Raw genomic sequence first — 16614 nt, forward strand, 5'->3', positions numbered from 1 at the left:
CTGAATAATACTCCATTGTATGTAAATACCACACTTTGTTTATACATTCATTCACTAATGGACATGTGGTTTGCTTCTATCTCTTGGCTATTGGGAATAATGCTGCTATGAACATTCGTGTACAAATATCTGCTTGAGTCCTTGCTTTCAATTGTTTCGGGTATATACCCAGAAGTGGAATTGCTGGATCATGTGCTATTTCTATTTTTAATTTTTTGAGGAATAGTCATACTATTTTCCATAGTGGCTGCATCATTTTACATTTCTAAGAGCAGTGCACAAGGGTTTAAATTTCTCCACATCCTTGCAATCCTTATTCTTTTCTGTTTTTAAAAACATATATATAATATATATGTGTGTGTATATATATATATGCCATCCTAGTGGGTGTGAAGTGGTATCTCACTATGGTTTTGATTTGCATTTGCTTAGTCATTAGTGATGTTGAAAATCTTTTCATGTGTTTATTGGCTATTTGTACATACGCTTTGGAGAATATATATCTATTCAGGTCCTTTGCCCATTTTTAAATCTGGTTGTTAGCATTTCTGGTTTTGAGATAGAGGAGTTCTTAATATTTATTCTGGATATGAACCTCTTGTCAGATATATGATTTGTGAATACTTTCCCCAAGTGTGTCAGTTGAGTTTTTGCTCTTTTGATAGTGTCATTCATGCAAAATATTTTAATTTGATATAATTCAATTTCTCTATTTTTTTTTCTTCTGCTGCCTGTGCTTTTGGTGTCATGTCCAAGAAATCACTGTCAAATCTAATGTCATGAAGCTTTTCATCTATGTTTTCTTCAAGAAAGCTCCTATGTTTAGGTCTTTGATTCATTCCGAGTTAATTTTTTATATGATGTAAGGTAAGAGTCCAATTTCATTCTTTTGTGTAATTATACATATTTTTAAAAAACATTTCTAGCCCTATGTACTTTAATGCCCTTAAGCAACATGTTTTGTTTTTGTGTTTGTTTCTGTTTTGACACAGTGTATCATTCTGTTGCCCAGGCTGGAGTGCATTGGTGCAACCAAGGCTCACTGTAACCTTGACCTCCCAAGTTCAAGTGATCCTCCCACCTCAGCCTTCGAGTAGCTGGGACCATAGGTGCCCGACACCACACCCCAAGCCTGGCTAACTTTTTGTATTTTTAAAGGAGACAGGGTTTCACCATGTTGCCCAGGCTGGTCTAGAAATCCTAGGCTCAGGCGATCAGTCTGCCTTGGCCTCCCAAACTGCTAGGATGACAGACTTAAGCAACTTTTTGATAACCCTGCCTAAGTTACAGCTCTGCAACTGAGATTTATTTCCAAACAATCTAACTTTGAAAATGAAGAGAGCCATGAGCAAACACAAATGATATGTAGTTTGATAGATGGTAATTTGAAGGAAAAGTTCTAATAATTGGAGTTTTCAAAAGCAGAAGAGAGAGTGTTAGCATTAATTTGGAATTCGATTTTACAAGGCTTTTTTTCCACTTAGTTTTCCTTTTTTATTTTCTTGAAATTATCTTTCCTTTTAGAAATCAGTTTGCCAGGAAACCACCTCCCCTCCCACCACGCCAGGCAGGCCACAGCCATCTTTTTTTAAACCTCCCTGATTTTCCCACACCCCCAAACAGGAACTCCCCAGGGTGGCCTTCAGAAGCCTGGAGTCTCTTTCTGTCTGGCAGGACACCCTGGTGGCAGTGAAGGCCCCTCTGCCACGACAGAGGTTTCTGACTGTGGAACACACTGTGGTTTTTGTTTCCTTCCAGTCTTCTAATTTAAAAAGACATTCCTGGGTGACAGGCACAGTGCAGAAGCGTGAGCTATCGAAAGAACCTGGTGAGTTTTCATAAGGCCCAGCAAACTTGGTTACATTCCTCAGCACTAGTGACTTGCTTGTGGAAGTCTGGAAGTTGTTTGTGTGTCACGGTGACGGCTCCCATTGTTGTCTCCTTTGGCAAATCCTTTAAGGAATTATCTAACCATTGACACTGTTCTTAGATCGCCTTGCAGTGATATTTAGCCATATGAATTCCACTGTGGAAAACAGACAGACTCATCGGTGCCAAAAAGTCACACAGGAAATATGGCCAATTTTATGCGAGTCTCTAAATAAGCACTCGGCTCATAATCAGATTGCAAAGCACTGTTGCAGGTGCCTGCACTTTGCAGTTCGCTGTGTAGGCAAAGGATCTGCCGTGCTGCTGTAACCACTAGAATGATTCACCATTTGTGTGAATGTGTGCCACGTACATCAGCATTCTTGTTTCCTATACCTTGGCATTATCCTCGTAGATGAGTATGGCATGGAAGATGGCTGTGGGCAGGGACCACTAGACATGTCCAGGCACTGTGCATTCCCACCTTTCAGCTCCTAGAACAGCAGAATGGTCTCCAGAATCACTCTGACACGGTAGACGACCTGTTCAGGCTATCCACCAGGTTTATTCAGCGTAGCCCTGTCACCTTGCTGAGAAGCCAAGTAGTCATCCCTATCTTACAGTGGGCCATTGCTTCTACTAACGTGGACCACTGGGATGCCAATTGTAAGGTCTTGATTTACGGGAAGAACTGACGGACAGGAGATTAACCAGCTTGGACAGCAGCTTGTCAGACAACTGCCCCACACATGCTGCTTTTGTCTCCCCACCCCATACTCACATGGAGCAGAAGTGCTCTGGGAGATCATGCAGGTGGACAGACTGACTTTTTGGTGATGGTTATAGAATTCCTTAAAAGGTTTTTTTAAAAGCCTTCAATTGAACTTACAACAATAAGGTTTCCGCTATACAGAGAAAAAAAAAACCATATATATATGTATATATTTTATTTGCTTGTTTGCTTTTTGAAGATGGAGTTTTGCTCTGGTTGCCCAGGCTGGAGTGCAATGGCACGATTTTGGCTCACCGCATCCTCCACCTCCCGGGTTCAAGTGATTCTTCTGCCTCAACCTCCCGAGTAGCTGGGATTACAGGCATGCGCCACCATGCCTGACTAATTTTGTAATTTTAGTAGAGACGGAGTGTCTCCATGTTGGTCAGGCTGGTCTCGAACTTCCGGCCTCAGGTGATCCACCCGCCTCGGCCTCCCAAAGTGCTGGGATTACAGGCATAAGCCGCAGAGCCTGGCCGAAAAAGTATATATATTTTAAATGTGGCTGGGCTGCACCTTGCGGAGCGCGGGTGTGGCTGCGCAGGCGCCAGCCGCCAACTGTCACAGAATGCGTTGCCTGAGCCTGGATGCCAGCGTACCTGTGGCTCCGCACTCGGGGCTTGCGAGGAGACTGGCAAGCGCAGACGCCACGTACTATATCCCCTGAGACACGGTCACCATTTTTGGTCGCCATTCTACTGGCACTAAGGTGCTGTGGTCGGTAGAAGCGTAAGTGAGAGCATCGTGGGTGGTCATTGTTACCGCTGCGGGTGGCGGTGGTGTGCTCAAGTAACCAGAACCGGAGCATGGAGGCACACAGTATCCTCAGCAAATGAGGATTCAGTGTCCAGTCCTTTGGAACAGTACCTCATGTGAAGTTTCCAGGACCAGCACCTAACAAGCCAAATATTTATGATTTCGAAACCACATATGATGAAATGTACATTGATCTTATCACGAAAGACGAAGAATTCTATACACAGAATGGCATTCTGTATATGTTAGACAGAAATAAGAGAATCAAGCTCCGGCCAGAAAGGTTCCAGGATTGCAAAGATGTGTTTGATCTGATCATCACTTGTGAAGAGAAAATTGATGACCAGTGGTGGAAGATCTGAATTCCAGAGAACAGGAGACCTGCCAGCCAGTGCATGTGGTGAACATGGACATCCAGGACATCCAGGAAGATGCCATCATAGGGGCATTTCTCATCTGCGAGCTCTGCCAGTGTATGCAGCGCTCAGAGGATACGGAGAATGAGATTGATCGGCTGCTGCAGAAGTTGGAGGAGAAGAACGGCCAGGCCTTCCTGCACATGGTCTGCTTCTACTAATGGTCCTGGCCTGAAGCCCATGCTGTCACCACGGCTTGCTGCTGCTGCTACCACCACCATGGCCAACTTTGCCACTACTGCTGCCGCGGCTGCCTCCCTTGCCACTGCAGCCCTCCTGAAGCCATCGTGTTGAACTTTTGTTAATACTTTTTACTTTCTGATATTTGTTTATACTTTTGGATATTTGGTTGATGACTCTTTACCCAAAGGAATCGTACTTGTAAAATGAGAGGAGATACATAAATTCCAAGTTTCTTTTATCCCACACTTACTTATGAGTGGCATATTGATGATAAATTGTTGTTGTTGCTTTCCTTTAACCAAGGAGTTTGAGAAGACCTGCCAGACCTTCATGCACAGGCCTCCTCATCCAAGTTTTGAGTTGGTTGCTGTCTTTTTTTTTTTTTTTTTTTTTTGGAGACACAGTTTCACTTTGTCACCCAGGCTGGAGTGCAGTGTCAATAACTCAGCTCACTGCAGCCTCGACCTCTGGGCCTCAAGGGATCTTCGCACCTCAACCCCCAAAATAGCTGGGACTGCAGGTGCATGCCACCACGCTAAGCTAATTTGTTGCATTTTTTGGGTAGCGACAGGTTCTGAACTCCTGGCCTCAAGTGATCCTTCCACCTCAGCCTCCCAAAGTGCTGGGATTACAGGTGTGAGCCACCATGCCTGGTCTGCTTTCTTATAGTTGTGTTTTAAGAGGTCTTTATATATTTTGGATTACAGTCCTTTATCAGATTTGTGTTCTGCCAATATTTCCAACCAGGCTGTCACTTGTATTTTCATTTCCTTGATAGAGTCTATAGCAGAGAATAAGTTTTTAATTTTAATACCGTCAAAATTTCCAATTGTTTCATTTGTGTCATGCTTTTGGTGTTGTATATAAAAGCCACTGCCAAACCAAGGTCATCTAGATGTTCTTATATGTTAACTAGAATATCATTCTTAATAACCTTCGTATTTTTGTATGTGTTTTATACTTTCCATTATTTTCTAAAGAAAATGCTTTGGTACTTATTCTGGAGATCAAATTCAGAGTGTACGTGAGTTGTTGCCTTATAGAATACATTACATTACTTTGAAATTCAGTTATATATATAGGCATGACATATAGGTAAAATCATATAATTATAAATATATTTGTAGGTATATCATGACATATATCTGTATTCATTTATAGCACTATAGACATATAGTTTTACAAGGTGATCAAATATTTTAGAACCAATTATCAATAAAATCTTTAAAATTATCTATCCTATTTCAAGATATATAGGTCCAGCATATTCATAACACTTATATAGTGACACAGAATATGAAATAAGCATATAAGGTAGCTATAAAACAATTGTTGGAATTGTCAAAGAAGCAAAGTTATTAAATACATCTTAGTTTTATTGCTTTCACTTTTCTCCAAACTAAAATTTGTTAACGCCTTTGGCTTAGTAGGAAAAAATAACCTTTTGGGTGTGAGACTGTGATGGTTAATACTGAGAGTCAACTTGATTGGATTGAAGGATACAAAGTATTGATCCTGGGTGTGTTTGTGAGGGTGTTGCCAAAGGAGATTAACATTTGAGTCAGTGGGCTGGGCAAGGCAGACCCACTCTTAATCTGAGTGGGCACAATCTAATTAGCTGCCAGCATAGCTAGAATATTAGCAGGCAGAAAAATGTGAAAAGAGAGACCGGCCTAGCCTCCCAGCCTACATCTTTCTCCCATGCTGAATGCTTCCTATTCTCCAACATTGGACTCCAAGCTCTTCAGTTTTGGAACTCGGATTGGCTCTCCTTGCTCCTCAGCCTGCAGACGTCCTATTTTGGGACCTCGTGATCATGTGAGTTAATACTTAATAAACTCACATATATATACATACTCCATTCTTTCTGTTCCTCTAGATAACCGTGACTAATACAGAGACTAAACTGTCTTTGGCAAATGTCACTGCATTGATTGTCTGAATTGATACATGTTACCTAAAAGATTTTCAGAAACTGTGTTGCTATTTGGAAGCCTGAACTAATATTCTTTCTCATTCCAAAATGTGTTAGGCCTGTTTGAAAAAAAAATTATTCAATTAGAGAAGGACAGTATTCTACCCTAGGTATAAACTGTTTTCTACTAGAATTTCCAAACTAACTTTAAAAATACCATTTGTGTGTCTCTTTCTGGCAGTCCTTTATATCTGAAAATAAGGGATAAAGCAGATTAAAACTGACTACAGATCAATTGCTACTTTAGTAGTCTACATTGAGGCTACATTTTTGTCGTATAAATGTCTCAGATTCCTTAACTGAAAAATGATTTATATTTATATTTCTGCCTAAGGTGCCTTTCCCCCTGTCTAATTTTTGTTAAACTTGACAAACTGTCCCCTTCTCAAGATCTAGTTCTAATGTCACTTCTGTGATGGCTTCCTTGACAACCACAACCTAAAGATCATCCTATCTCTGGGATGTCATATGACTTTGATTATGCATGATTTCTTCACTTTTGGCAGTGTATTCTAGTTGGTTACATCCTCATGTACTTTCTTGCTTGGCTTTGAGCTCCTGAAAAGCCAGGACTGTGTCTCATACCTAGAGAAGAGCCAGCCCACTGGAGGAGCATAATAAATATTTATTGCATAAAATAATGAATTACAGCAGTTAGAACATTAATAATCAAATACGGGTAGCATTGTGAGCTGTTGAGGAGACTGTTTGAAGGTTTGTCTCTGGATGAACTCAACCAGCCAGAATATAACCCTTAAATATCTGAAAAATACTTTCAAGCTCCTATAAGGTAATTACAAAGACTTGGACTTTGAAGCCTGTAATTACAATTCCAATATTTACAATTCCAATTATAGTAGCCTTCCTCCAATATTTTATTGACTTTTAACCAGCAGAAAATTCTTAAGTTTATTTATCTAGTCTCCCTTATCATAGAAGAGAAAAAAAAAATCAGAAATCTGGAGACTTAAGACAAATTCTCATCAGTAACAGTAATATTCTATAAGTAGAAGAAGAAGGCCTGGTGTGGTGGCTCATGCCTGAAATTCCAACACATTGGGAGGCCAAGGTTGGAGGATTGCTTGAGTTCAGGAGTTCAAAACCAGCCTGGGCAACATAGGGAGATAGCATCTGTACAAAAAAATAAAAATTAGCCAGGCACGGTGGCTTGTGCCTGTAGTCCCAGCTTCTCGGGAGACTGAGAAGGGAAAATCATTGAGCCCAGGAGATTGAGGCTACAGTGAGCTATGGTTGCACCACTGCACTTCAGCCTGTGTGACAGGACCAGATTCCATCTAAACAAATAAATAAATAAATAGTGGGAGAAGAGACAAAACAAAAACCTGTCTTCAAACTGGATTATGACACTCTTGAATGTTGGATATTTATAATTATTAACCCAGGTTAAAGCAATTTATGTTCAATGTCATTTATTTAGGAAGGCAGCATACAGATTTTAGGTATACGAAAGATTTTAGATAGATTAACCATAAAAAGTTACATTTTTAAAATAGTGTTGGTGTTTTAATGATAAGTTGCCTTGAAAATGTACTTTATGTGGAAAACTTCATTCTTAAAAGATAGTGGATACCATTATACTATTCAGCTCTTGTTATATCCAGGCCATAGGATCCTATTTGAAAGAGAAAACACATATGTTACCTTTCTAAGGATATAGGGAGAAAGAGGAGTATGCTATCAACTTATTGCCACAAGTCGAGGCAGAAAAGTGTTCTGCCAAAGAATGTAGTATGAGAAATTAAACCACTGACAATGCCTCTCAAGAAGATAGGTGTTGGAAAATATCAAAGTCGAAAGGACTACATAAATGCCTCCCCCTTTTTTACAGATGAAATAAGTAAATGTCCTTAGAATATAACTTGAAAATTGCTATCAACCTGCTGGTAATGAAGACTGTTGTGCACCAACATCAAATTATAAATTATTATACCAGATACATTTTACAGTACCTCCCCACCCATAACCCTGTTGAACGTAAACTGCCTTACTCAGAGAACTGTACAGGGATGGCGACCATGTTTTATCCATTACCATTTCTCCCTGAAGTTGATTGGGCTAAGACTTTGAACTTGACCCAAATGTGGCCCATTTGTAGGTCTGCCAGTGGTCCATGTGGTCTGACAAAGAGGAACAAGGACAATTAGATTTCTTTCTTAAAAATTTTGAACTGGGCCATTGTGAAGTTGAAGCAATTGCTAGCATGGGTTGAAGCTGAGAGAATGCCATGAAGGAGCATAAAGGACTAAGGGATCTAAAACATGGCAAGATGCATCTATGTGTAAGACAAAGATATGAGGAATAGAAATTTTGTGATTCTGTAAATTGTGCAATACAACTGATCAATGAAGTGGGCAAAATGAAGCCAATTACCAAATATGACCTTTTAGAAAGAATTTAAGTGCTATTATAACCAATCAACAATGTATTACATAATAAATACATTTTTCTGATACTCGACTATAAATCCAGAGGTTAGTTTCCAAGATTGGTCGTTGGCTCTGCAATGTCATAAAAAATGCAGGCCTATTTTATCTTCTAATTCCATCATTATCATAAATAGTTTCCATCCCTAGGCCTATTGTCTCATATTTGGAAGATGGTTGCTGCACCTCCAGCCTTCATATATACAATAGTACTCAGGGAAGGGAAGAAGAAAGGAGGAGAAACAAACTGAAATCTCCCATTTCCCTCTCTTATCAGAGGTGAAAATCATTCTCAGAAGCCCACAGCAAGTTTATCCATATCTGTTCTTGATCAGAATATAGTATAAGGCACATTTCCAGTTCTATCACTGTCTAAGAGGAATGAGAGAGCCGTGATTGACTTAGACCATAGTTTCTCTGGAAAAGTATGATGCACACCTATTTTGAAAATAACGATTTATTGGAACACTGCTATGCACATTTATTTATATATTGTCTAAGGCTGTATTCATGACATAGCAGGTGAGTTGAATATAGTTGCAACAGAGACCATATGAGCCATAAAGCCTAAAGTATTTACTACCTGGACCTTTACATATAGTTTGCCAACTTCTAAGTTAAATCTATCATGATTCATCCACTGGAACTGAACACGTTTTGTCATTTGAATAAAGTTGAAGTCCTACTAGCAGACAAGATGAGGGAAATGGCTGTTGGGTAAAATATAACACCACCTCTGTGAAGGAATTGGTGAATGAATGAGAGAAAGAGCAAGAGTGAGCACGACAGAGGGAAAGCATATGAGGATCAGCGTTTCTTTAGTACCCAATAAGTTTTCAAATCATAGTTCCAGTAATTTTTGGGGGTGGGGGAGACATGCCAGAAATATAACATAATAGCAAGTTGAATGTATTCACTGGAACTAGAGTTAGTAACTTTGTTTAGATTGAAAATATGAGAAAATTGAGTTTTGCTTCATGATAATTTGGTATATATTTTTACAACTTTTATTCTCAGTATTTACAAAAGAATGCCGAGCTGAATACTACTTATAGTTAATGCCCTGGGCCTTTCCGAACTCTTCCAATTATGAGACATAACTCCTACCTTTAACTTGAAATAGAAGATGTACTTTGTTTAAAATAAAAATAGGAAATGTACCATAATTATCTTTCCTATCAACTTTTGATATGTGTACTTTCTTAAAAAATTAATGATGTGTCAATTATGCTGCTATATTATATTTTAAGAATTAATCTTTATGAAAGAAACATATAGTTTCATTTAAATTTGTTAACTGTAGTTCTTAGGTGAATTTGACTTCTTGCCTCTCCCTAGGAGCAAAACTGAAATATTTTATAACATTCCATCATGCTTTCAGAGTTGACATTTTATGTAGACAGGTGCGTATATATAATTGTAAGAGACTAGAAAGGCCTATCTTCCCCAAAACACTTTTAGTTTTTCAAAACGAACTAAAAATCCACAAATAGAGTTTCATTGTTTGGAGTCAGATAATTTTACTTCTAGACTCAGCACAAATACTTACTTACTGTTTGATCTTATTCAAGTTATTTAAGCTTTCCTGGTCTCATGTTCCTAATCAGCAATATGGAAATAATAACCTACCCTTCCTGCCTACTATATACATAATAAGTGATAGTTATGAAAGTACTTTTAAAATGCAATCAACATACAAATACAAGGACTTGACATTATGCTGCAAGTACATCTCAATGAGTGAATCAGTATGCTAACAACATAATTTACATAATTTAGGAAATTATCTTTTATTGCTTTTTTACTGGATATCAGCAGGGGAGGGGGCACTGGATGGGAAGAATTAGAAATCAGCAGTTTAAAATGTGAATTGTTTTTAACTATCTTCCAAATTCTGGGTGAGATAGTGAACTGGCATAGTCTAGTAACGCAAATAAGTGAGTTACTGCTAGTTTCCTAAAGGAAGAGAAACAGAAACAAAAGATTCAAACGGGAAATGGAAAGATACCAAAGAAAATTTTCATCGTTTGTAATTATGCCCAAATCTAGTAGTGCTTTCAAAATCATAAGCATTTCAATTTAATTATATACATATTGAGTATGTAAAGAAAGATACCAAAGAAAATTTTCATTGTTTGTAATTATTCCCAAATCTATTAGTGCTTTCAAAATCATAAACATTTTAATTTAAGTATATATATAGAGAGAGTATGTAAAGAACAAGTTAAGGATGTATAAATGGAGACTGATATAGGGGGATATGTTGCATTTTGAAATAAGACAGATGACAACAGGAGGCGTATATCCTGGAAGGAAAATATCTTACATCAAAATTGAAATGTGAATGAAAGCATAGAGGGAGAAAGACAGAAAATATTATAAAATAGACAGTAGTTGACAGTCTGGCTAGATCAAAGGGTATAGTAAGAGCAAGTATAGTAATGTACATGATTGGAGAGCTGAAAGCCAGATCAAGGCAGGTTTGGAAGGAATTGTTCCTACATGTATAGTGCATATATGTATCATATGAACCATGTATCATCTACGGACACATATAACATGATATACTACAAATCACGACAAAATAGAATGGTTGCTAATCCTTTGTGTACTAAACGTTCAATCACAGACTTTTATCATCATTATGGCTAATATCAATTTTACTTTCCCATTTCTACATTTAATTGTTTTATTTAAATTTCTAAATATCTATAGTAATTCACTTTTGAAAATTTCACAATATAATATTTTCACCATCATACATAAGATAAGAGAGAAAAAAATGACAACTTCATGCTTTGTAAATTCCCTTTGTTATAAATGGACTGTGAGTTTTTTCACAGCAGATCTATATGAAGTGATGTTCTGGTTGCTGTTGATTTCCAGGGTTGAGTCTTGGAAGTTAATGGGAGTCTGAGTGATTCTTCTTCAGGGATTTCTATTGTGAAGGCAAGCATGGGCAGCCTTAGCAGTTTTATATAGAGGAACATTATCCTTCATTAAAATAAAGTAGAAAGACATTGCAAGTGTTTTTGCTGACATTTCCAGATGCACTATATTTACTCTGTATCCCAGGAGCAAAATATATTGAAGAATCTTACTGCTAGAAAGGACTTGGAGAGTTCAAATAGTCCAGCCATCTTCTCCCAGGTGAGACAGAATCTAACTAGAGTTATCCATTCGACTATTAAAAACTACAGGAGAAGGGAACACTGGTGCTGCTTTTGAACTCTATAAATAATGTAGCAGATTATTTTGATTGTTTCTGGAAAAGGCAAATAGGGGTCTCTTTTTACTTATTTGTTTTAAATGAGGTTATTCTACTCAGCAATTTGCATCTCTTTTCAGGTTACTTCTGTATATGCTATTCTACTTACTTTCTCTGAGGCTAACCAACCCCTTACAACAGTAATCTTCTAGCCCAATTCTGTGACTTATGCTCCCAAACTCTTCTCCCTTTAGTACATTCTCATTCAGCATCCAATTCTTTTAGAGATATATTGGTTACTAACATTAAGATGAGTAATAACAAGGTGACCAAACAAACAAATCCTGGCTCATGTGACAGCTACCTAACTTATTGTCTTTAATGTTTTTATCCTCTTAATGTGCAATTAAAGTTTCTAAAGAGTGACTAATGCTGACAATAATATTTTTAAAACATGTGGTGTAAAATTTTACACAATAAGACCTCTGCTTTTCAAATCATTCCACCTACTTTAGGTTGAGAAACTTAGAGATGATTTCAGAAAGATATTTCCATATTAAACTGTATAATTAACAAAAGCAATATCATTATCAAGGAAACTGTTCAGTTGAATATATCATGATGGCCTTTCCTGGAAATTCTTATTCAAATGCATTTACTTAAAGAATGTTAACTTTTCCTTGATTTTAAAACAGTTGCAAATCTGTTTTTTAATGGATAATATCAAGAACAGTTCTTTACAATCTCCTTATTTCCATATCCTCATAATTTTATTGGAATGATAGCATGAATTTGTGTGGATTAATAATAGTAGAGTATCATCTATGTTTCAGGTTTTTATTAATTTGTTTTTGATGACTTCATGACTGTATGATATGGTTTGAGTGTGTCCTCCAAATGGCATGTACTGGAACTTAATTCCCAAGCAATAGTGTTGGGAGGTGGGGCTTAATGAGAGGTGTTTCGTTCATGAGGGTTCCACCTTTATAAATGGATTAATGTTGATTATAAAAGGGCTTGAGGGGGTGAGTTCAATCTCTTGTTCTCTCATGTGTACATGCTCTCTTGCCCTTCTGCCTTTCAATGTGAAATGATGCAGCAAGAAAGCCCTTGCCAAATGCAGGTCCCTTGACCACTGACTTCCCAGCCTCTGGTACCATAAGAAATAAATCTCTGTTCTTTATAAATTACTGTTTCTTAGGCATTCCATTATAGCAGCACAAATTCGACTGAGACATCATATTTGTTGAGTATGATTCAAAATAATTTCTTTAAATGATAACTAATTTGGAAATACTTATCTTTGTTGCCACCAGCAGTTAAATTTACCCAGGAAATATTTTATTTTACCAGATGTGTGTTTGAAATATGACACTAAAAAAATAGTTGAAATGTTGGCTTTTAAAGGAATTTCTGTTACTGTTGTTATCATTGGAAGAGACTTTAAATATCACCTAGTTCAGATATTCTTAAGTAAAGCTCATGATGAGTCCCAATCATCACCTTCCATTATGGGCTCCTCAACACCTTCAATTATATACAAAATTGAATATGTGTATGAATTACACATTGCTTAAATAAGTGAAATCATAGGGTTTTTTCCAAGATCACATGGCAAGTTACTTGAAGAGCCTATATTAGAACCAAGAAACTAGTTAAACTCCAATGCTCTGTCATTAATACCTGCTGCCTCCAATTCATGCACTTTGTATTTTGCTCTATATTAAATTCATGGCTGTAATTTTAGTTTCAATCTTCTGGAATGTATTGGAAGTCTCATGTACTGCTGGTGGGAGTATACATTTTTACAAACATTTTGGAAAACTTTGGTGATATTTACTAAAATTGAACATACATATACTCAGAAATCCCACTTGTAAGTATAATCCAATATAAATGAATATATATGTTCACCAGAGGATATGTTCATGAATGATCATTGCAGGACTTTTCATTATGGCCCCAAACCAGAAGCTATCCAAATACTCACCATTAGTAGAAAGGACAAATAAATCATTGTATAGTCACATAGCATAATACTATACTATACAGTACTGTACTATACTATACTATACTATACTATAGCAATGAAAATGAATACTCGCATACAATATTACTCCATACAATAATTACACACAATAATTACAATTATTGTAATGCTACATGTCATACAATATTACTTCATACAATAATATTGATAGATCTCACAAACATAATTTGAGCAAAAAGAACTCAACACAGAAGAATATGTGCTACATGTTTTTATTTACATGAAACACCCTGATGAATAATGAATGGAAGCAGATATGGGAATATCTTCTGGAGTTCCAGTAATGCTCTGGTAATGCTCTAGTAATGCCCTGTTTATTAGCCTAGATACTGATTACCCAGGTTTGTTCTGCTGTTAATTTTCAGTAAGCTGTATACTTAAAATTTGTGCTCTTTATGCTATGCTATAATCAATAAAATACATAAAATGTTTTTAGCCAACAGGACAACACTACCTGTTATGGTTTGGCTGTGTCCCCTCCCAAATCTCATCTTGAATTGTGACTCCCATAATCCTAACGTGTTGGGAGAGGGATCCAGTGGGAGGTAATTGAATCATGGGGATGGGTCTTTCCCATGCTGTTCTTGTGATAGCAAATAAGTCTCACAAGATCGATAGTTTTATAAAAGGGTGGTTCCCCTGGACATGCTCTCTTGTCTGCTGCCATGTAAGACTTGCCTTTCCTCCTTCTTCACCTTCTACCATGTTTGTGAGGCCTCCCTAACCATGAAACTGTGAGTTCATTGAACCTCTTTTTCTTTATAAATTACCCAGTCTCAGGTATGTCTTTATTAGCAGCCTAAGAACAGACTAATACACTATCATAGATATTATCATTTTTTATAGATAATATGATCAGAGAAATGAATATAAACTAACATTTACTGAATACCTAATATGCATTGTGTGATAAGCTCTTCTCATGTGTAACATCTCAATTAATACTGACAACCTCGTTAGAGAGGTATTATCCTGATTTTCAAACAGAATATGCGCTCAAGGCCGTTCAGCTAATAACCTGTCTTATGAAAGACTCTAGTGATCTGATTACATGGTCTTTAGGAGAAAATAAGTCCCTTGAAAAGCTCAATGGACTGAGAAATATGAGTCTTGAGTCCTAACACTAGCCTTACTCACTCATTCATTTATCTGACAATATTTAGTCAGCCACTATGTGTCTTTATGCCAGGGATATACATACGTGTGTGTGTGTGTGTGTGTGTGTATATCTCATGGAACTCAGTCTTCTTATCTGTTAAATACTAAAATGTAAGTGCTGAACTAAATTATTTCAGAGATCTCTTTTAACTTTAACATCAAGTTTCCATTTCCTTCACAGCATTATTCTCTAAGTAAGTTGACTTACATAGGGCTCCAATTTGTTGGCTGTTAAAAATGATTAAAAAAAAAAAGATGTATCATGGTCAAATTACCTTGAGAAATGTTGAGAAATGTGTTTCACTTCTGAAAGTGAAACAGATGTCTTTATTGGGACATTTCTAGAAGCCTATAACATGTTCAAATTCACTGAATTATCAAGAGGGATGATAGAGTATGCACAATCTCTCAAATTAATTTGACTATGTAACTATTGGCATTTCACGAAACACACGTCTTAAGAAAAAGTTATTGGCAAAAAGTACTAAAGTTAGAGCCACAGAAAACATATCTGGAAGTTAAGCTATTTATTTATTTTTCTAGAGACAGAATCTCACTCTGTCGCCCAGGCTGGAGCACAGTGGCATGTTCTCAGCTCACTGCAACCTCCGCCTCCTGGGTTCAAGCCATTCTCTTGCCTCCTGCCTCATCTCCCGAGTAGCTGGGATCATAGACACACCCTGCTAATTTTTGTATTTTTAGTAGAGACGGGGTTTCTCCATGTTGGTCTCGAACTCCTGGCCTCAAGGGATCTGCCCACCGAGGCCTCCCAAAGTGCTGAGATTACAGATGTGACCACCGTGCCCAGCCGTTAAGCTATTTCTTATTAATTGTTTTTTTGTGAGGTGATCACTAGTAAATAAGTTATCTTTTGCAAATCAGTTTATAACTCTTCTATATATTCACAGAGTAGAGATACACACACACACACACACACACACACACACACACACACACCACACACGAAAAACAATGCAAACATATCATTTTAGTTTTCCAGGTTGGCAGACTATTGGTTCTAATTGATTTGAAAACTTTTCAAGTCGCCAACTACATAACCAGCAACCCATAAACATATGACACATTTACAAGTAAAAACATTATTTTGATTTATATGCCATTTACAACTTGTGCTTCCGACTGATCATGAAATATTTTGAGTTTTACTTCTTCACTACTTTGGAAACTATTATTAGGACTATTACTCTATGTATCCCAAGGGAAATCTTATAGAAACACCAAAGTGAGATAATTCCCTTAGTTTGTTTTCCTACGGGAAATTATTCATAATTCCAGAAATATAATGCAATAATGTTATTATTTACTTTTTCAGGCAGTTCATGAAAATTTAAACAAAGTACATTTTTAAATGTATTATTGGCTACTAGTTGATTGAGGAAGTGGTAAATTCTCTTTATCAAGAAATAAAGAGTAATAGGGAAAATATTAATTTCAATTAAAATATCATAGATGTAATAGCATATTTTAGTTGTAGAATGAAATATTAAAACATGCATTGAAGCTTGAAGCTAGTTATATAAAAAATAAAATTGATTGAAATACTATTCATTTATCTTTTACTAGTTCATACTCAGATAAAGATTATTAATAAAAATGAATTTTATTTCAAATGGTAGAAGAAAAGGAGGGTTGTGTTTTACACATAAAGACAAGTAAGAGCTACTTTTTCATCTGGGTCATTCATGCAAATTCCCACGACCAAAATAACCAAAAATAATTAAAACGGGCTTTGTGGTCATAAAATTAAAGTCTAAAATGTGGA

At 36.9% G+C, this 16614-nt stretch overlaps 2 pseudogenes; both read left to right on the forward strand.

Annotated features, from left to right (window-relative positions):
• Positions 1-1983: 1983 nt before the first annotated feature.
• On the forward strand, positions 1984-2766 carry LOC104675084 (annotated as a pseudogene).
• A 374-nt stretch (positions 2767-3140) lies between these two features.
• On the forward strand, positions 3141-3974 carry LOC104675083 (annotated as a pseudogene).
• Positions 3975-16614: the final 12640 nt, after the last annotated feature.

The sequence above is a fragment of the Rhinopithecus roxellana genome, chromosome 7 (genome assembly GCF_007565055.1).
Source record: "Rhinopithecus roxellana isolate Shanxi Qingling chromosome 7, ASM756505v1, whole genome shotgun sequence".
In the NCBI taxonomy this organism is placed as follows: domain Eukaryota; kingdom Metazoa; phylum Chordata; class Mammalia; order Primates; family Cercopithecidae; genus Rhinopithecus; species Rhinopithecus roxellana.